The sequence below is a fragment of the Balaenoptera musculus genome, chromosome 1 (genome assembly GCF_009873245.2).
Source record: "Balaenoptera musculus isolate JJ_BM4_2016_0621 chromosome 1, mBalMus1.pri.v3, whole genome shotgun sequence".
NCBI lineage: Eukaryota > Metazoa > Chordata > Mammalia > Artiodactyla > Balaenopteridae > Balaenoptera > Balaenoptera musculus.
Window position 1 is genome coordinate 109,000,127 of NC_045785.1, and position 16,573 is coordinate 109,016,699.

Consider the following 16,573-nt stretch of genomic DNA (forward strand, 5'->3'; position numbering starts at 1 on the left):
ACATGCCGCAGAGCAACTAAGCCCGTGCACCACAACTACTGAGCCTGCGCTCTACAGCCCACAAGCCACAACTACTGAGCCCACGTGCCACAACTAGTGAAGCCCGTGTGCCTAGAGCCCGTGCTCCACAACACGAGAAGCCACTGCATGAAAAGCTCATGCACTACAACGAAGAGCAGCCCCCACTCGCTGCAACTAGAGAAAGCCCATGTACAGCAACGAAGACCCAACACAGCCAAAAATAAATAAATTTATTTTTTTTAAAAATTTTAAATGAAATTACAAGATGGCAAAGTTTGTGGGACACCCCAAAAGCTATAGTCACTAAAATACTATATTAGAAAAGAGGAAAAGTCAAATAAATCATCTAAACTTCCACCTCAAGAACCTAGGATAAATAAATAAATAAATAAATAAACCCAAAGGAAGCAAAAGGAAGGAAATAATAGAAAACACAAAATAATAAAATTTTAAAACAGAAGAACAATTTAAAAATAAAACAAAGAGTTCTTTAAATAGATCAATAAAATTGACAAACCTCTAGCAAGACAAACAACACACAAACTACCAAAATCAGGAAAAAAAACCCCAGGGATATCACTAGAGACCCTGAAGAAATCTAAGAGATAATTAGGAATACTAAAACTTACACACATAAATTTGACAACTTAGACCAAAACGATCAATTCCTTAAAAAATACAAACTAAAACAACTGTCCAAACACAAAATAGGTGACATGAATGGCCTCATACCTATTAGAAAACTGAATTCATAATTTAAGCACTCTCAAAAAAAAAAAAATTTTAGGTCTAGAATTTTTTCCAGTGATTTCACTGGAGAATTCTACCAAACATTTAAAGAACTAACAGCAATGCTACACAATCTCCTCCAGAAACTATTTGAGGAAGGGGACACTTACCAATTCATCTTTTGAAGCTAGTATTACCCTGATACAAAAACCAGACAAAGACAGTATAAAAACAAAACAAAAACTAGAGATCAATGTTCCTCATGAAAATAGATGCAAAAATCCTTAACAAAATATTAGTAAATAAAATTTAGCAATTCTAGCAAACAGAATTTAGCAATACGCAAAAGAACTATACAACGTGACCATATGTGTTTTATTCAAGGGAAGTAAACTTGTTCAGTACTTAAAATCAATCAACATATTAATTGGCTAAGAAGAAAAATAACATGATCATATCAGCCTATGCATAAAAAGTATTTGCTAAAATTCAATACCCATTCTGATAAAAACATAGAAAAATTAAAATAAAGTGAAATGTCCTCACCTTGATAAAAGTATCTACAAAAAGAAAGAAAGAAAAAAAAAAACTGCTGCTAATATTATACTTAATGGTGAAAGACAATGTTTTCTCCCTAAGATTTGGGAACTAGGAAAAAATGTTCACTCTCATCACTTATTTAAACATAGTGTGGGAAGTTCTAGCCTGTGCAAAAGTGCAGGAAAAGGAAATAGAAGGCATACAGATCAGAAAGGAAAAAATAAAACTGTCCCCATTTGCAGATTACATGATTGTCTTTGTAGAAAATCCTAAGGAATCTACCAAAATAAACAAAAAAACCTTCCTAGAACAAATAAGTGAATTCAACAAAGTTGCAGTATACAAAGTTAATATACAAAAATCAATTGTGTTTCTATATACTAGCAATTAACACATGGGCATCAAAATTTAAAATATAAAACCATTCATAACCACTTCAAAATAGAAAAAATATTTAAGTGTAAATCTATCAAACAGGCACAAGATTTGTATGCTGAAAGAATGCTGATCAAAGAATCAAAGACCTAAATAAATGGAGAGACATACCATGTTCATGGACTGGAAGACTCAACAAAAGATGTCAATTCTCTTCAAACTGATAAACAGGTTTAATGCAATTCCTATCAAAATTCTACCCAGATGTTTTTGAAGATATAAACATGACCATTCTAGGGACTTCCCTGGTGACACAGTGGTTAAGAATCCGCCTGCCAATGCAGGGGACACAGGTTCAATCCCTGGACCAGGAAGATCCCACATGCCACGGAGCAACTAAGCCCACAAGCCACAACTACTGAGCCCACGTGCCTCAACTACTGAAGCCCGCATGCCTAGAGCCCATGCTCCACAACAAGAGAAGCCACCGCAATGAGAAGCCCGTGCACTGCAATGAAGAGTAGCCCCTGTTCGCCGCAACTAGAGAAAGCCCGCGCACAGCAGCGAAGACCCAACGGAGCCAAAAATAAAAATAAATAAAAACTAATTGTATTAAAAAAATTTTTTTAACTAAAAAATTTTTTAAAAAATTAAACATGACCATTCTAAAATTTATACAGGAAGGTAAGGAAACTATAATAGCTAAAACAAAGAAAAAGTGGGAGAAAAGAGTCTACCTGAAAGACTTCTAATATAGCTACAGCAATTAAGACTGTGTGGCCCTGGCAAAGGGACAGACACTTAGATCAATGGAACCCAGAAACAGACCCAAACAAATATGCCCAAATGATTTTGACAAAAGTGCAAAAGCAATTCAATGGAGGAAAGATAGCCTTTTCAATGGTGCTAGAGCAACTAGACATCCATAGGCAAAAAAATGAACCTTGACCCCTTATACAAAAATTAATCAAAATGGATCATGGACTTATATGTAAAGTGTAACTATGTAACTTTTAGAAAAAACCACAGGAGATGGACTTCCCTGGTGGTGCGGTGGTTAAGAATCCGCCTGCCAGTGCAGGGGACACGGGTTCGATCCCTGCTCTGGGAAGATCCCACATGCTGCGGAGCAATTAAGCCCGTGTGCCACAACTACTGAGCCCATGTGCCACAACTACTGAAGCCTGTGCACCTAGAGCCTGTGCTCCGCAACAAGAGAAGCCACCGCATAAGAAGCCCGTGCACAGCAACGAAGAGTAGCCCCTGCTCGCTGGAACTAGAGAAAGCCCGCGCGCAGCAATGAAGACCCAACACAGCCAAAAATAAATAAAGTAAAATAAATTTTTAAAAAAATAGGAGAAAATCTTCAGCATCTAGGGGCTAGTCAAAGAGTTCTCAGACTTGGTACCATAAGCAAGATCCATGAAAGGAAAAACTGGTAAATTGGACATCACCGAATTAAAAACTTTTGCTCTGTGAAAGACTGTGAGAGGATCAAAAGACAAGTTACAGAGTGGGAAAAACATTGCAACAAAGGACAAAGGACTTGTATCTAGAATATAAAAAGAACTCTCAAAGCTCAACAGTAAAAAAGCAAACAGTCTTGAACAGACATTTTACCAAAGAAGATACACAAATGGTAAATAAGCATATGAAAAGATGTTCAACATCATTAGCCAAGAGGGAAATGCAAATTAAAGCCACAATAAGATGCACTACATACCTATCATAATGGCTAAAAAAAAATAATAATAAATACCAAATGCTGGGAAGGATACAGAAAAAGATCACTTATACACTGCTGGTGAGAATATAATATAGTGCAGCCACTTCGGGAAACAGTATGGGAGTTTCTTTAAAAACTAAACATGCAATTAACATACAATCCAGCACTGCACTTGTGGGTATATATCCCAGAAAAATGAAGACTTACATTCATACAAAAACCTGTACACAAATATTTAGAGTGCTTTTATTTGTAATAGCCAAAAACTGGAGAAAAAATCCAGATGGCCTTCAACAAGTAAATGGTTAAACTGATATATATACCCCTACTCAGCAACAAAAAGAAGTGAACTACTGATACACACAACCTGGATGAATCTCCAGAGTATCATGGTGAATGAAAAAAGCCAACTGCAAAAGGCTACACACTGTACAATTCCATTTGTAGAACATTCTTGAAATAACAAAATTATAGAAATAGAGAACAGGTTAGTAGCTTCTGGGGATTAAGGAGAGGGTGGAAGTATGAGGAACGTGGGTGTTGCTTTAAAAGGGCACCACAAGGGACCCTTGCAATGATAGAAGTATTCTGTATCTTGACTGTACCAGTGTCAATATCCTGGTCATGATATTACACTATAGTTTTGCAAGGTACAACCACTGGGGGAAACTGGGCTAAGGGTAGGGGATCTCTGTATTATTTCTCATAATTGAATATGAATATAAAATCATCTCAAAAGAAAGTTTAATTTAAAAGTTTTAAAAACCTTTTAATGTCATATACTTCATCCTCCTTTTGAACTTTAAAATCTATATAAAGTTCTAACAACAAAAAAACGCTTGAGGTTAATTCAATTACATTAAATTTATATAATAATTTTGAGGGACCAGTAGCATGATATTGCATTTCATCATCCAGGAATATTATTCAGACATTTCCTAATGTCCTTTAATAAAATTTTACAGTTTTCTTCACATGTCTTACATCTTTCTTGTTATATTATTTTTAGGTATTTTATAGCTCTTAATACTATTGTGAATGAAATCTTTTCCATTTCAACTTCTAACTGGTTATTGCTAGAATAAGAGAAAGCTATTGACTTCAGTGTGTTTATATTGTACTCAAATAACTTTACTAAATTACCTTATCTAAAAGCATTTAGTTTATTGGACTTTATTTATTTATTTATTTATTTATTTTTGGCTGCATTGGGTCTTCATTGCACACAGGCTCTCTCTAGTTGTGTCCAGCGGGGGCTACTCTTCATTGCGGTGTGTGGGCTTCTCATTGCAGTGGCTTCTCTTGTTGTGGAGCATGGGCTCTAGGCGTGCGGGCTTCAGTAGTTGTGGCACATGGGCTCAGTAGTTGTGGCTCACAGGCTCTAGAGCGCAGGCTCAGTAGTTGTGGTACACAGGCTTAGTTGCTCCGCGGCATGTGGGATCTTCCCTGACCAGGGCTCGAACCCGTGTCCCCTGCACTGGCAGGTGGATTCTTAACCACTGTGCCACCAGGGAAGTCCCTATTGGACTTTCTTAATATACAATCACATTATCTGCAAGGAATGATTATTTTACCTTTCTTTACTCAATATTTACACTAGTATTTAGTTTCCTTCTCTTACTGCATTATTGCAAGGGTTCTTAATCTGTGGGTCAAGGGATAAAATCCACTGGTAAACTTGGATGAAGAACAATTTTCTTTCTTTACTTTCATTAATCTCTAACTGAAATTTAGCATTTCCTTCAATCATGAAAGTACAGTAAAACACAGTAGTTTTAGCAGTATCTGTGATTTTGTCATCAATAAAATCAGATATCACATGACGGTTATTATGGATATCTAGAATTACTGCTACATTCAATACTACTTTGAGAATATGGCAATTATTAGACTTGTCACTACATCTTATTTATTGTGTTAATAAAGAAGAAACATTAATTTTTGTATTACAAATTTGTAATTTTTTATATTTTGATAACTATATTTTTAATAGAATTGATTTTTCATAATACTATGTAGTGTTATTTACACTCTGAATAACATTCTATGGGTTCAACAGGGAGAGCAAGCTGCATGCCAGGGTGATCTGGGGGCCTAGGGACCTGCCCCACCAGCTCACCAGAGTTTCCTCCCATGTGCAAGTCTTTCTGCCCCTCACCAGGGTCTCCAACTTGGCCCAGACCAGAGGAGGTTTTTATTTAGTCATGGATGCAACACAAAAAGTGTGATAAGAACTTTTGAAGCCTCGAAGCAAAAGTGTTACTCCTTGCCTTTACAGTGAGTGCATGGATAATCAGTGATAATAATAACTTATTTTTTTCTAAGCCCTCACTGTGTGCCAGGCACTGTGCTGGGCAACTTGTGTGCCTCTCATTTATTCCCACAATGACCCAATGAGATTGAAGAAGGGTTCAACAGATGTCACCAGTCATAGGGGTCCACGTGATACAAAAGGTTAAGAATCTCTTTATTTATTCACTTTTTTTTTTTGGCCACGCCATGCAGCTTGTGGGATCTTAGTTCCCTGACCAGGGATTGAACCCAGGCCCACAGCAGTGACAGCAAAGCACCAAGTCTTAACCACTGGACCGCCCAGGAATTCCCATATTCTGATTTAATAGTCTTTTTTTAAAAAAATCAGGAATGGATTTTTTAAAATCAGAAACAACTGTTTTTATAAAGCATTTATTGATACAATCATTTTTCCCCCTTTAGTTTGTTAATGACACAAAGTATATAGGTTTTCTCAGGGTGACCGATCCTTGAGTTCCTGGAATAAATCTTGCTCAATAAATTGTAGTGGGCTGAAGAGTGTAAAAATGCATGTCCACAGAGACTCAGAATGTGACCTTACTTGGAAATAGGGTCTCTGAAGATATAATTAGTGAAGACGGAGATCTTAGGATGGGCTCTAAATCCAATGACTGCTGTTTTTATAAAAGCAATGAGACAGACATTTGGATACAGAGACTGGAGTGATGTGTCTACAAGCTAAAAAAGAGGGAACCTAACCAGCCAATATCTTCATTTCGGACGTTGAGTCTCTAGAGCTGCAAGAGAATAAATTTCTGTTGTTTTAAGCCCTCTAGTTTGTGGTAATTTGTCACTACAGGCCTAAGGACCTAATATAATAATGATGTATGATTCTTTTATCATACTCTAGATTTAACTTACTAAGATTAGCTCCTTTTAAATGGAAGAGGAACTTAGTGTGATGTTAAGTGTAGCACAGTTAAGGAGTATTCTTAGTGCACCGAATTTAAGCACCTTCTATTAAAATCATAACTTGACAGAAATTACAGAAAAATAGTAAATATTTTAGTCAGTCAACACAGTCTCCCAAATTTATAGAAAAGCTACTTCTTGGGACTTCCCTCATGGTCCAGTGGTGAAGACTCCGCACTCCTAATGCAGGGGGCCCAGGTTCGATCCCTGGTCAGGGAACTAGATCCCGCATACCGCACCTAAAGATCCCGCATGATGCAAAAAAGATCCTGCACGTGGCAATGAAGATCCCACGTGCTGCAACTAAGACCCAGCGCAGCCAAATAAATAAATAAATAATTTTTTAAAAAGCTACCTCTAAATGTGACTTCCTTTCCTGAAATAGGAGAAATAATATAAAACTAAGTCATTGAAAACATGAATGAGGAAAACAGAAATGATAAACGAAGCATTAAAAGTTGAATAGATAATGAAATGTTCAAAAAGAAATGTTGTTAACAATAATTCATCATATTCCTACCTTGTATAAAATATGAACCACTTTGGATGTTTTCTTTTTTTCATAAACCTATTTATTTATTCACTCATTTTTATTTTTGGCTGCGCTGTGTCTTTGCTGCTACACGCGGGCCCTCTCCAGTTGTGGGGAGCGGGGACCACTCTTCCCTGTGGTGCACGGGCCTCTCATTGCTGTGGCCTCTCCCGCTGCGGAGCACCGGCTCTAGGTGCAGGGGCTCAGTAGTTGTGGCTCTCGGGCTCTAGAGCGCAGGCTCAGCAGTCACGGCACACGGGCCCAGCTGCTCCGCAGCATGTGGGATCCTCCCGGGCCAGGGATCGAACCCATGTCCCCTGCACCGGCAGGCAGACTCCCAACCACTGTGCCACCAGGGAAGTCCTGGATGTGTTTTTTAATATTTTACTTATTATTCCTAAAACCTACCTCCAAATTATATTTATAATAAACTGCATCTAAACTCAAAATACAAAACCTCTTTTATGCATGTCTTTTGTTCCATGCCCCAGCATTATAACTGCCTTTAATACTGGACAAAGAGAGTACTCAAATACTCACCGTTAAAATGTTGATGCATCACAAAGCTACAGTAATCAAAATAGTGTGACACTGGCATAAAGACAGACACATAGACCAACAGAATAGAATACAGAGCCCAGAAATAAACCCTCACATATACGGTCAAACGATTTTCAACAAGGGTGTCACAACCGTTCAATGGGGAAAGGATAATCTTTTCAACAAATGGTGCTGGGAAAACTGGATACCCACATGTTAAAAAAAATGAAGTTGTATCCTTCCTTACATTACCTCATATACAAAAATTAACTCAAAGTGGATCAAAGACCTAAATGTAAGAGCGAAAACTATGCAACTCATAGAAGAAAACATAGGGAAAAAGCTTCATGACACTGGATGTGGCAATTTCTTGGATATATCAAAAGCAGAAGCAACAAAAGTAAAAAATAGATAAATTGGACTTCATTGAAATTAGAAATTTTGTGCATCAAAGAACACTGTATCAACAAAGTAAAAAGGCAACCCACAGAATGGGAGAAAACAGTTGTGAACCATGTATGTTATGAGATTAAAATCCAGAATACATAAAGAACTCCTATGTCTCAACAACAACAAAAAAAGACAACCTAATTAAAAAATGGACAAAGGACTTGAACATATGTTTCTCCAAAGAAAGTATACAAATGGCCAATAAGCACATGAAAAGATGCCTAACATCACTAATCATTAGAGAAATGCAAATCAAAACTACACTGAGATATCACCTCGCACCCATTAGGATGGCCACCATGAAAAAGAAAAAAAATAATAATATGTGTTAACAAGGATGTGAGGGAATTGAAACTCTTGTACACTTTTGGTAGGAATGTAAAAGCTGCAGCCACTATTGAGAACAGTATGGAAATTCCTCAAAAAATTAAAACTAGAATGAATATATAATCCAGCAATTCCACTTCTGGGCATATACTAAAAAGAACTGAAATTTGAAAGCAGGGTCTTGAAGAGACACTTGTACAACACCCATGTTCAAAGCAGCATTAGTCACAATAGCCAAGAGGAAGAAGCAACACAGTGTTGATCAAGATGAATGGATTTTTAAATATGTAGCATATACATCCAATGGAATACTATTCAGCCTTTAAAAAGAAGGAAATTCTGCAACATGCTACAACATGGATGAACCTTGAAAATATTATGTTAAGTGAAATAATCCAGTCACAAAAAGATGACTACTACAGAATTCCACTTATATAAGGTACCTAGAATCGTCAGATTCATAGAGTGTAGAATGGCGGGGTGGGCTGGAGGGACTAGGGAACAAGAAGTAATTGTTTAATAGGTACAGAGTTTTAATTTTCCAAGATGAAAAAGTTCTGGAGGTGGATGGTGGTGACGGCTGCACAACAATGTGACTATACTAATGCCACTGACCTGTACACTTAAAAATAGTTAAAAAGAATATGAAAAAGATGTACATATATAGGTATAACTGAGTCATTTTGCTGTACGTCAGTAATTAACACAACACTGTAATTCAGCTATACTTCAATTAAAAATAAATTTTAGGGGCTTCCCTGGTGGTGCAGTGGATAGGAGTCTGCCTGACAATGCGGGGGACATGGGTTCCCTGGTCCTTAGTCCGGGAGGATCCCACATGCCGCAGAGCAACTAAGCCCGTGCGCCACAACTACTGAGCCTGCACTCGAGAGCCCGTGAGCCACAACTACCGAGCTCGTGTGCCTAGAGCCCGGGCTCCACAACAGGAGAGGTCACCGCGATGGGAGGCCCGCGCACCACAACAAAGAGTGGCCCCCACTCACTGCAACTAGAGAAAGCCCGTGTGCAGCAACAAAGACCCAACACAGCCAAAAATAAATAAATAAAATAAAAATTGTTTTTAAATTGTTAATATAAATAAACTTTTTAAAAGTTAAAAAGGCAAAAATTTTTTTTAATTTATTTTTTGGCTGTGTTGGGTCCTCGTCTCCGCGCGAGGGCCCCCTCCAGTTGCGGCAAGCGGGGGCCACTCCTCACCACGGTGCACGGGCCTCTCACCTTCGCGGCCCCTCCCGCTGCGGAGCACAGGCTCCAGACGCGCAGGCTCAGCAGCCGTGGCTCACGGGCCCAGTCGCTCCGCGGCACGCGGGATCCTCCCAGACCAGGGCTCGAACCCGCGTCCCCTGCATCGGCAGGCAGATTGTCAACCACTGCGCCACCAGGGAAGCCCGCAAATTTTTTTTTTAAACATCTTTATTGGAGTATAATTGCTTTACAATGGTGTGTTAGTTTCTGCTTTATAACAAAGTGAATCAGTTATACATATACATATGTTCCCATATCTCTTCCCTCTTGCATCTCCCTCCCTCCCACCCTCCCTATCCCACCCCTCTAGGTGGTCACAAAGCACCGAGCTGATCTCCCTGTGCTATGCCGCTGCTTCCCACTAGCTATCTATTTTACATTTTGTAGTGTATATATGTCCATGCCACTCTCTCACCCTGTCACATCTTACCCCTCCCCCTCCCCATATCCTCAAGTCCATTCTCTAGTAGGTCTGTGTCTTTATTCCCGTCTTGCCACTAGGTTCTTCATGACCTTTTTTTTTTTTTCCCTTAGATTCCATATATATGTGTTAGCATACTGTATTTGTTTTTCTCTTTCTGACTTACTTCACTCTGTATGACAGACTCTAACTCCATCCACCTCACTACAGATACCTCCATTTCATTTCTTTTTATGGCTGAGTAATATTCCATTGTATATATGTGCCACATCTTCTTTATCCATTCATCCGATGATGGACACTTAGGTTGCTTCCATGTCCTGGCTATTGTAAATAGAGCTGCAATGAACATTTTGGTACATGACTCTTTTTGAATTACGGTTTTCTCAGGGTATATGCCCAGTAGTGGGATTGCTGGGTCGTATGGTAGTTCTATTTTTAGCTTTTTAAGGAACCTCCATACTGTTCTCCATAGTGGCTGTATCAATTTACATTCCCACCAACAGTGCAAGAGTGTTCCCTTTTCTCCACACCCTCTCCAGCATTTGTTGTTTCTAGATTTTTTGATGATGGCCATTCTGACCGGTGTGAGATGATATCTCATTGTAGTTTTGATTTGCATTTCTCTAATGATTAATGATGTTGAGCATTCTTTCATGTGTGTGTTGGCAATCTGTATATCTTCTTTGGAGAAATGTCTATTTAGGTCTTCTGCCCATTTTTGGATTGGGTTGTTTGTTTTTTTGTTATTGAGCTGCATAAAAAGGCAAATTTTATGTGTATTTTGCCACAATAAAAAAATTTCAATATATAAAAAAAATTTTTGAGGTGGATCTATATCATTGAGATGGAAAGTTATTCACCATATATGATTATGGAAAAATAAGCTACAGAAAATTATATATAATATAATCCTTTATAAAGTTTATATGCATAACAAAAGCCTGGAAGAATTCATTTCTATTTACTGCATGCCTATTATATGCCAGACATTGTTGCAGGCCCTAGAGATAAAACAATAAATAAAAGAAACAAAAATCCTAACTTTTTTTTTACATGTTAGTGGAAGAGAAAGATAAATTGAGAAATGATTAAAATATAAAATGGGTTGATAATATGAAACTGACATTTTATAGGTAAAAAATGGATAGTCATTTCATTTGGTTTGACCTAACAATATGTTATATAGTGATAAATGTGGAGAAAAATAAACTAGGTGAGTCAACTCAGAAATACATAAAGGTTCAAGCAATTTTAGATATTGAGGGAAGACCTCGCTGAAAAGGTTAACATTTAAGGAAAGGTCAGAAGGAGGTAAAGGAACAAACCACGCAGGTATCTGGGAGAAATGCATTCCAGGCAGAGTGCAAAGACACAGAGGTGAGAGCATGCCTAAGTTCTAGAAATGGTGTGGATGACATCATGGCTAGAATGGAGCGAGCAAATGTTACACAACAAACTATTAACAGTGGTTATCTATGGGATGGCATTTAGAGACTCCTATATTTGATTTTCTACATATCCATTTCGTTTTCTCTTTTACATTAAACATATATTACTTTTACAATCAGAAAATGCATGATCCCAATTTTTTAAAAAGAAAATTTATGTGCATGTGTCTATGTTTGTGGCATGCGTTGAAAATCTGAAAGAACACAGCTCAAACTCTAAAGTGAGATAAATCTAGATTCCAATCCTTAGGTTACCACTTACTACATATGACCTTGGGCAAATTATTTAATCTCTCAGGGTTTATCTGTAAAATGTAGCTAATAACAGTACCTACCTTTGGGGAAGATTAAATTAGATCCTGCATGTGAATAGTGCCTGACACATTGTAAAGTATGCCTTAAATAGTAGCTTTGTAAAAATATATTGACCACCAATTTTTTAACTGGTTTTGCCATTACTAATTTTTACATTACAAAAGTAATATATTAAAATATGGATATACAAAAAGTCAGATGTAGACGTCTCTAAAAATACGCAAACAACACAGAAGCAAACAGTCAAAAGTAAAATCCTCCACACATATACCCCAACTTCCCCCATGGGAAACTGCTGTTAACATTTTGATATGAATCCTTCCAGACCTTTTCCTATACACCATATATTACAGGGTTTTAGCAATTTTTACATAACAAAGGAGAGGGACCATATTATATTTATTCTGAAACTTTTATTTTTTTCAATTAACAATGTATCTTGGAAGGTATATCATGTCAATAAACACTGTTAGCTCATTCTTTTTAAGTTACACAGTATTTCATAGTACAAAAGTACACATTTACGACATTTGTTTCAATGAACATCCTTGTATATCTTTAAGCAAAGATGCCAGTATTACCTACAACTAAAAAATTTCTAAAAATGACTCGCTGGATCTAAAGGAGCACATTTAAAACTGTCCATTACCCTCCAAGAAGGTCATATATATTAAGAACCTCACCAATGGTATCAAATTATCCATACCTCCAACAGCACTGGACCTTAGCAATCTTCAAATTTTTACTAATTTTCCAGGTATAAAATGATTATCATTGTTGGTTTGATGTGGATTTCTCTATTAGTAAGACTGAGTTTACTTTATATGTTATTACTATTAACTTGTTCTAGTTAAATTTTAAATAGCTAATATATGTAACTTCCCTAAGAAAAAAAAAATTTTCCCATAAAAAATAAATTCCATACTTTCAATAATAGGTTTTTATGGGATCTAAAGGTTAGAGAAATTTAGAGAAAAAAAAGATAATTGAGATGGTTTAAATTAAGGTCTGACACAGTCCCTAGCACAGAGAAGGTACTCAACAGGAAGGAAAAACTAAAGGAAATAAAGCCACCAGCCAGCCAGACAGCCAGCCAGGAAGTTTCAGAAAAGTAGGTCAAGCTGGACTTCAGAAAAACTAAAGAAGAGGAAAAAGGCATTCCACATAGACAAAAGAACATGAGCAAATCATAAAGGGAGGTATGAACATAGCTGTGAGGAGCTGTAGGGAAACAGGCCTATAAAGAGCATAGAGTCTGTATTCAGGAGAAAATATAAGATGTCAAATGCTAGCCAACTGTAAGAAGGCCTTGAATGCCAAGATGAAATCTTAAATCTGATTCAATAAGCAACTGAAAGACAAAATATATTAAGTCAGAGTGACAAGAAGAAAATGTAAATTAAAAGATTAATTTGACAGATTTAAAATTTGAATAGAAGCAGGGAAACTAATTAGACTAATCAAAAATGAGGTGGGGGGTGTAGAAGGCAGGCCAAAAGCTAAAGCTAAAATAAAAAGGATTAATTTGATATCTGTTTAAGCAGCAGATGGATTCCCAGATCCTCTCCCTGTCCCTTCCAGCAGGGAAAATGCCCCTCCACCACCCAGTCAAAAAACTGATTTATTCTCTGGAGAGTGTAAACCAGAGGTCCTCTGGACTGGGGAACACCAGGCAAATTTAAAAGTGAGGTTACGATACTGAAAACAGGGAAACTAACAGCAATGTATGCAAAATGGACGTATCCTGTTGTACTGCTTCTTTCCTGTATTCCATGTTTCCTCTTTCTTGGTTTACTCTCGCCTATTGGTAAAGCTCATCCCCTAGTAAGTTCCTGAGAAAGAGTATAAGGGAGACCTTGGGTATGTGAAAATATCTTTCTTCCACTTCACTAACTGATAGTTTGCCTAGGTATGGAGTTCTAAGTTGGAGATAACTTTCCTTCAGAATTTTGAAGGCATTGCTCCATTGTCATCTATCTTCCAGTGTGACTACTGAGAAGCAAAACTAATCTGATTCCTTCTTATTTTTAACTGAGCAATTTTCTTCTCTCTGGAGCTTATACGATACTCTTTGTATCTGATACTGAAATTTCATAATAATGTGCCTTGAGTGGGTGAGTTTTTCATTCATTGTTCTGGCTCCTTCAATTTGAAAACTCTTGCCTTTTACTTCTGGGACATTTTATTTAATCAAAAGTTAAAAGTTTGGTTAAAAGAAATAAAAATGGATGTCACTGGGGAGAAGGAGCTGAGAGAAGGGAGTAGAGGACTGCTGTTTTTATAACAAATCATGTAAAACTAAGTCATTAAATATATGCATGGGTAATTTTTATTAAAATAATTTTTAACATATATATGTTTAAATAAATCTATTTTAAGAGTCACAGATGTAGAAAACAAACTTATGGTTACCAAGGGGGAAAGGGGGAGAAGAATAGTTTGGGAGATTAGGACTGACATATACACACTACTATATATAAAACAGATAACTAATTAAGAACCTACTGAATAGCACAGGGAACTATACTCAATACTCTGTAATGACTTATATGGGAAAAGAATCTAAAAAAGAGTACATATACGTATATGTATAACTGATACACTTTGCTGTACAGCAGAAACTAATACAACATTGTAAATCAACTATAATCCAATAAAAATCAATTTTAAAAAATTAATAAATACATCTTTTTTGGTATATATTTTATATTGTTAAAATGTTTTATATGTTTTAATATCCTTATATGTTTAAAAATGCTTTTTTTTTTAATGCAAAAAAAACAAGATGTGATAACAATCAGATAAATACATAAAAGAATCCAAACACATCTAATTGCTTAGCCTGGGGAACTGGAAAAACTGCAAGTCACAAAAGATACAGAAAAGTTAGGAAGGTCAGCAGATCTGAAGGAAATACTGGTGACCATATATGTAAAAATAACATGTTACACTTATTCAAACAGAGGTTTTTTTAAATAGATGAAAATACAGGAAAAGAAGGTTATGTAAGAAGACAGGAATAAAAATTTTAGAGAGTCTTCAATATATAAAAGATAAATGAAGGGAAGGAGATACAGTAGTTACCAAATAAATGTTTAATTGAGGCAGGTAGGTGGGCAAATAGAAATGAAGGAAGTTGATTGGCTTACTAATTAATTAATCAATTAAGAGTTCCAGTCCCAGGAGTGAGACTAGAAAAGGAGAAGCATAATGAACAAGAAAAAGAAAATGAGCAGGCCTAAGGAACAAAGAAGGAAGAGCCAGTGAGAAAGAACAAGCAATGCAGTGTCTCTGAAGCCAAATTCAAGAAGTTCATCAAAAAGGGACAATTATGGGATATGAAGAACTAGGAGAAGGATTCCAGTAAGAGTTAAGGATTCCAGTAAAAGTTATTTAAAGAGCTGAAAAACAACTATGAAGAAAGAATACAAGAAGTTATAGAAAAGATTTTAGGAACTGCAACACTCTTCCAGCAACTTTTTCAGCACCTTGCACTCACTTCTCCATCCAAGCAACTGTGCCATCCTGGCTGTCCGATGAAGTATTTCACCTTCTTCATCTACTAAAAAAGACAATACCCCACCCTCCTCCTCCTCAAAAAGTATCCATTGTGCCACATTTCTGTAGGAAGTGACTTTAAGTCACAATGGAGAAAGTCTTATAACTTAGTAATTAAGAATACTGACTGTGTAAAGACCACAAATAATAAATGTTGGTGAGGATGTGGAAAAATGGGAATCCTCAGACACTGTTAGTGGAAATGTAAAATGGCGTAGCCACTGTGCAAAACAGTATGGAGGTTTCCCAAAAAAGACTAAAAATAAAACTACCATATGACCCAGCAATCCCACTCGGGGGAATTTATCCAAAAAAAAAAAAAAAAACTAATTCGAAAAGATACTTGTACTCCAATGTTCACAGCAGCATTATTTACAATTGCCAAGATATGGAAGCAACCTAAGTGTCCATCAACAGACAAATGGATAAAGAAGATGTAGTACATATATACAATGGAATACTATTCAGCCATAAAAAAGAATGAAATTTTGCCATTTGCAAAAACATGGATGGACTTGGAGGGTATTATGTTAAGTGAAATAAGTCAAACAGAGAAAGACAAACAGTGTATGATATCACTTATATGTGGAATCTAAAAAATAAAACATACTCCTGAATGTAAGAAACAAGAAACAGACTCACAGATATAGAAACAAACTAGTGGTTACTAGCAGGGAGAGGGAAGAGGGGAGGGACAAGATAAGGGTAGGGGATTAAGAGCTACAAACTACTATATATAAAATAAATAAGCTACAAGGATCTATAGTACAACAAAGGGCATACAGCCAATATTTAATAATAACTATAAATGGAATATAACCTTTAAAATTGTGAATCACTATGTTGTACACCTGAAACATATAATATTGTACATCAACTATATTTTAATTTAAAAAAAGAAAAAAAAACTCCTATAAAAAAAAATGTGACTGTGTAGATGGACTGCCAGCAATCAAAATGTCTCTACCCACCCCCTAAAAAAAACTGTCTCTACCCCCTACTAGCTATGTGACTTCAGACAAACTAATTATTCACTCTGTGCCTTAGTTTCCTCATCTGAAAACAAGAATATTAATATATACCTCATGGGAGTCTTG

At 36.6% G+C, this 16,573-nt stretch overlaps 1 protein-coding gene and 1 non-coding gene across 5 annotated transcripts in view; one reads left to right on the top strand and one right to left on the bottom strand.

Annotated features, from left to right (window-relative positions):
- Positions 1–16,573, bottom strand: part of ARNT (aryl hydrocarbon receptor nuclear translocator) — a 63,578-nt gene that overhangs the window by 42,156 nt on the left and 4,849 nt on the right. The window lies entirely within an intron of this gene.
- On the top strand, positions 6,763–6,835 carry TRNAR-CCU. Its single transcript has one exon. It is a non-coding gene; the product is annotated as a tRNA-Arg (tRNA).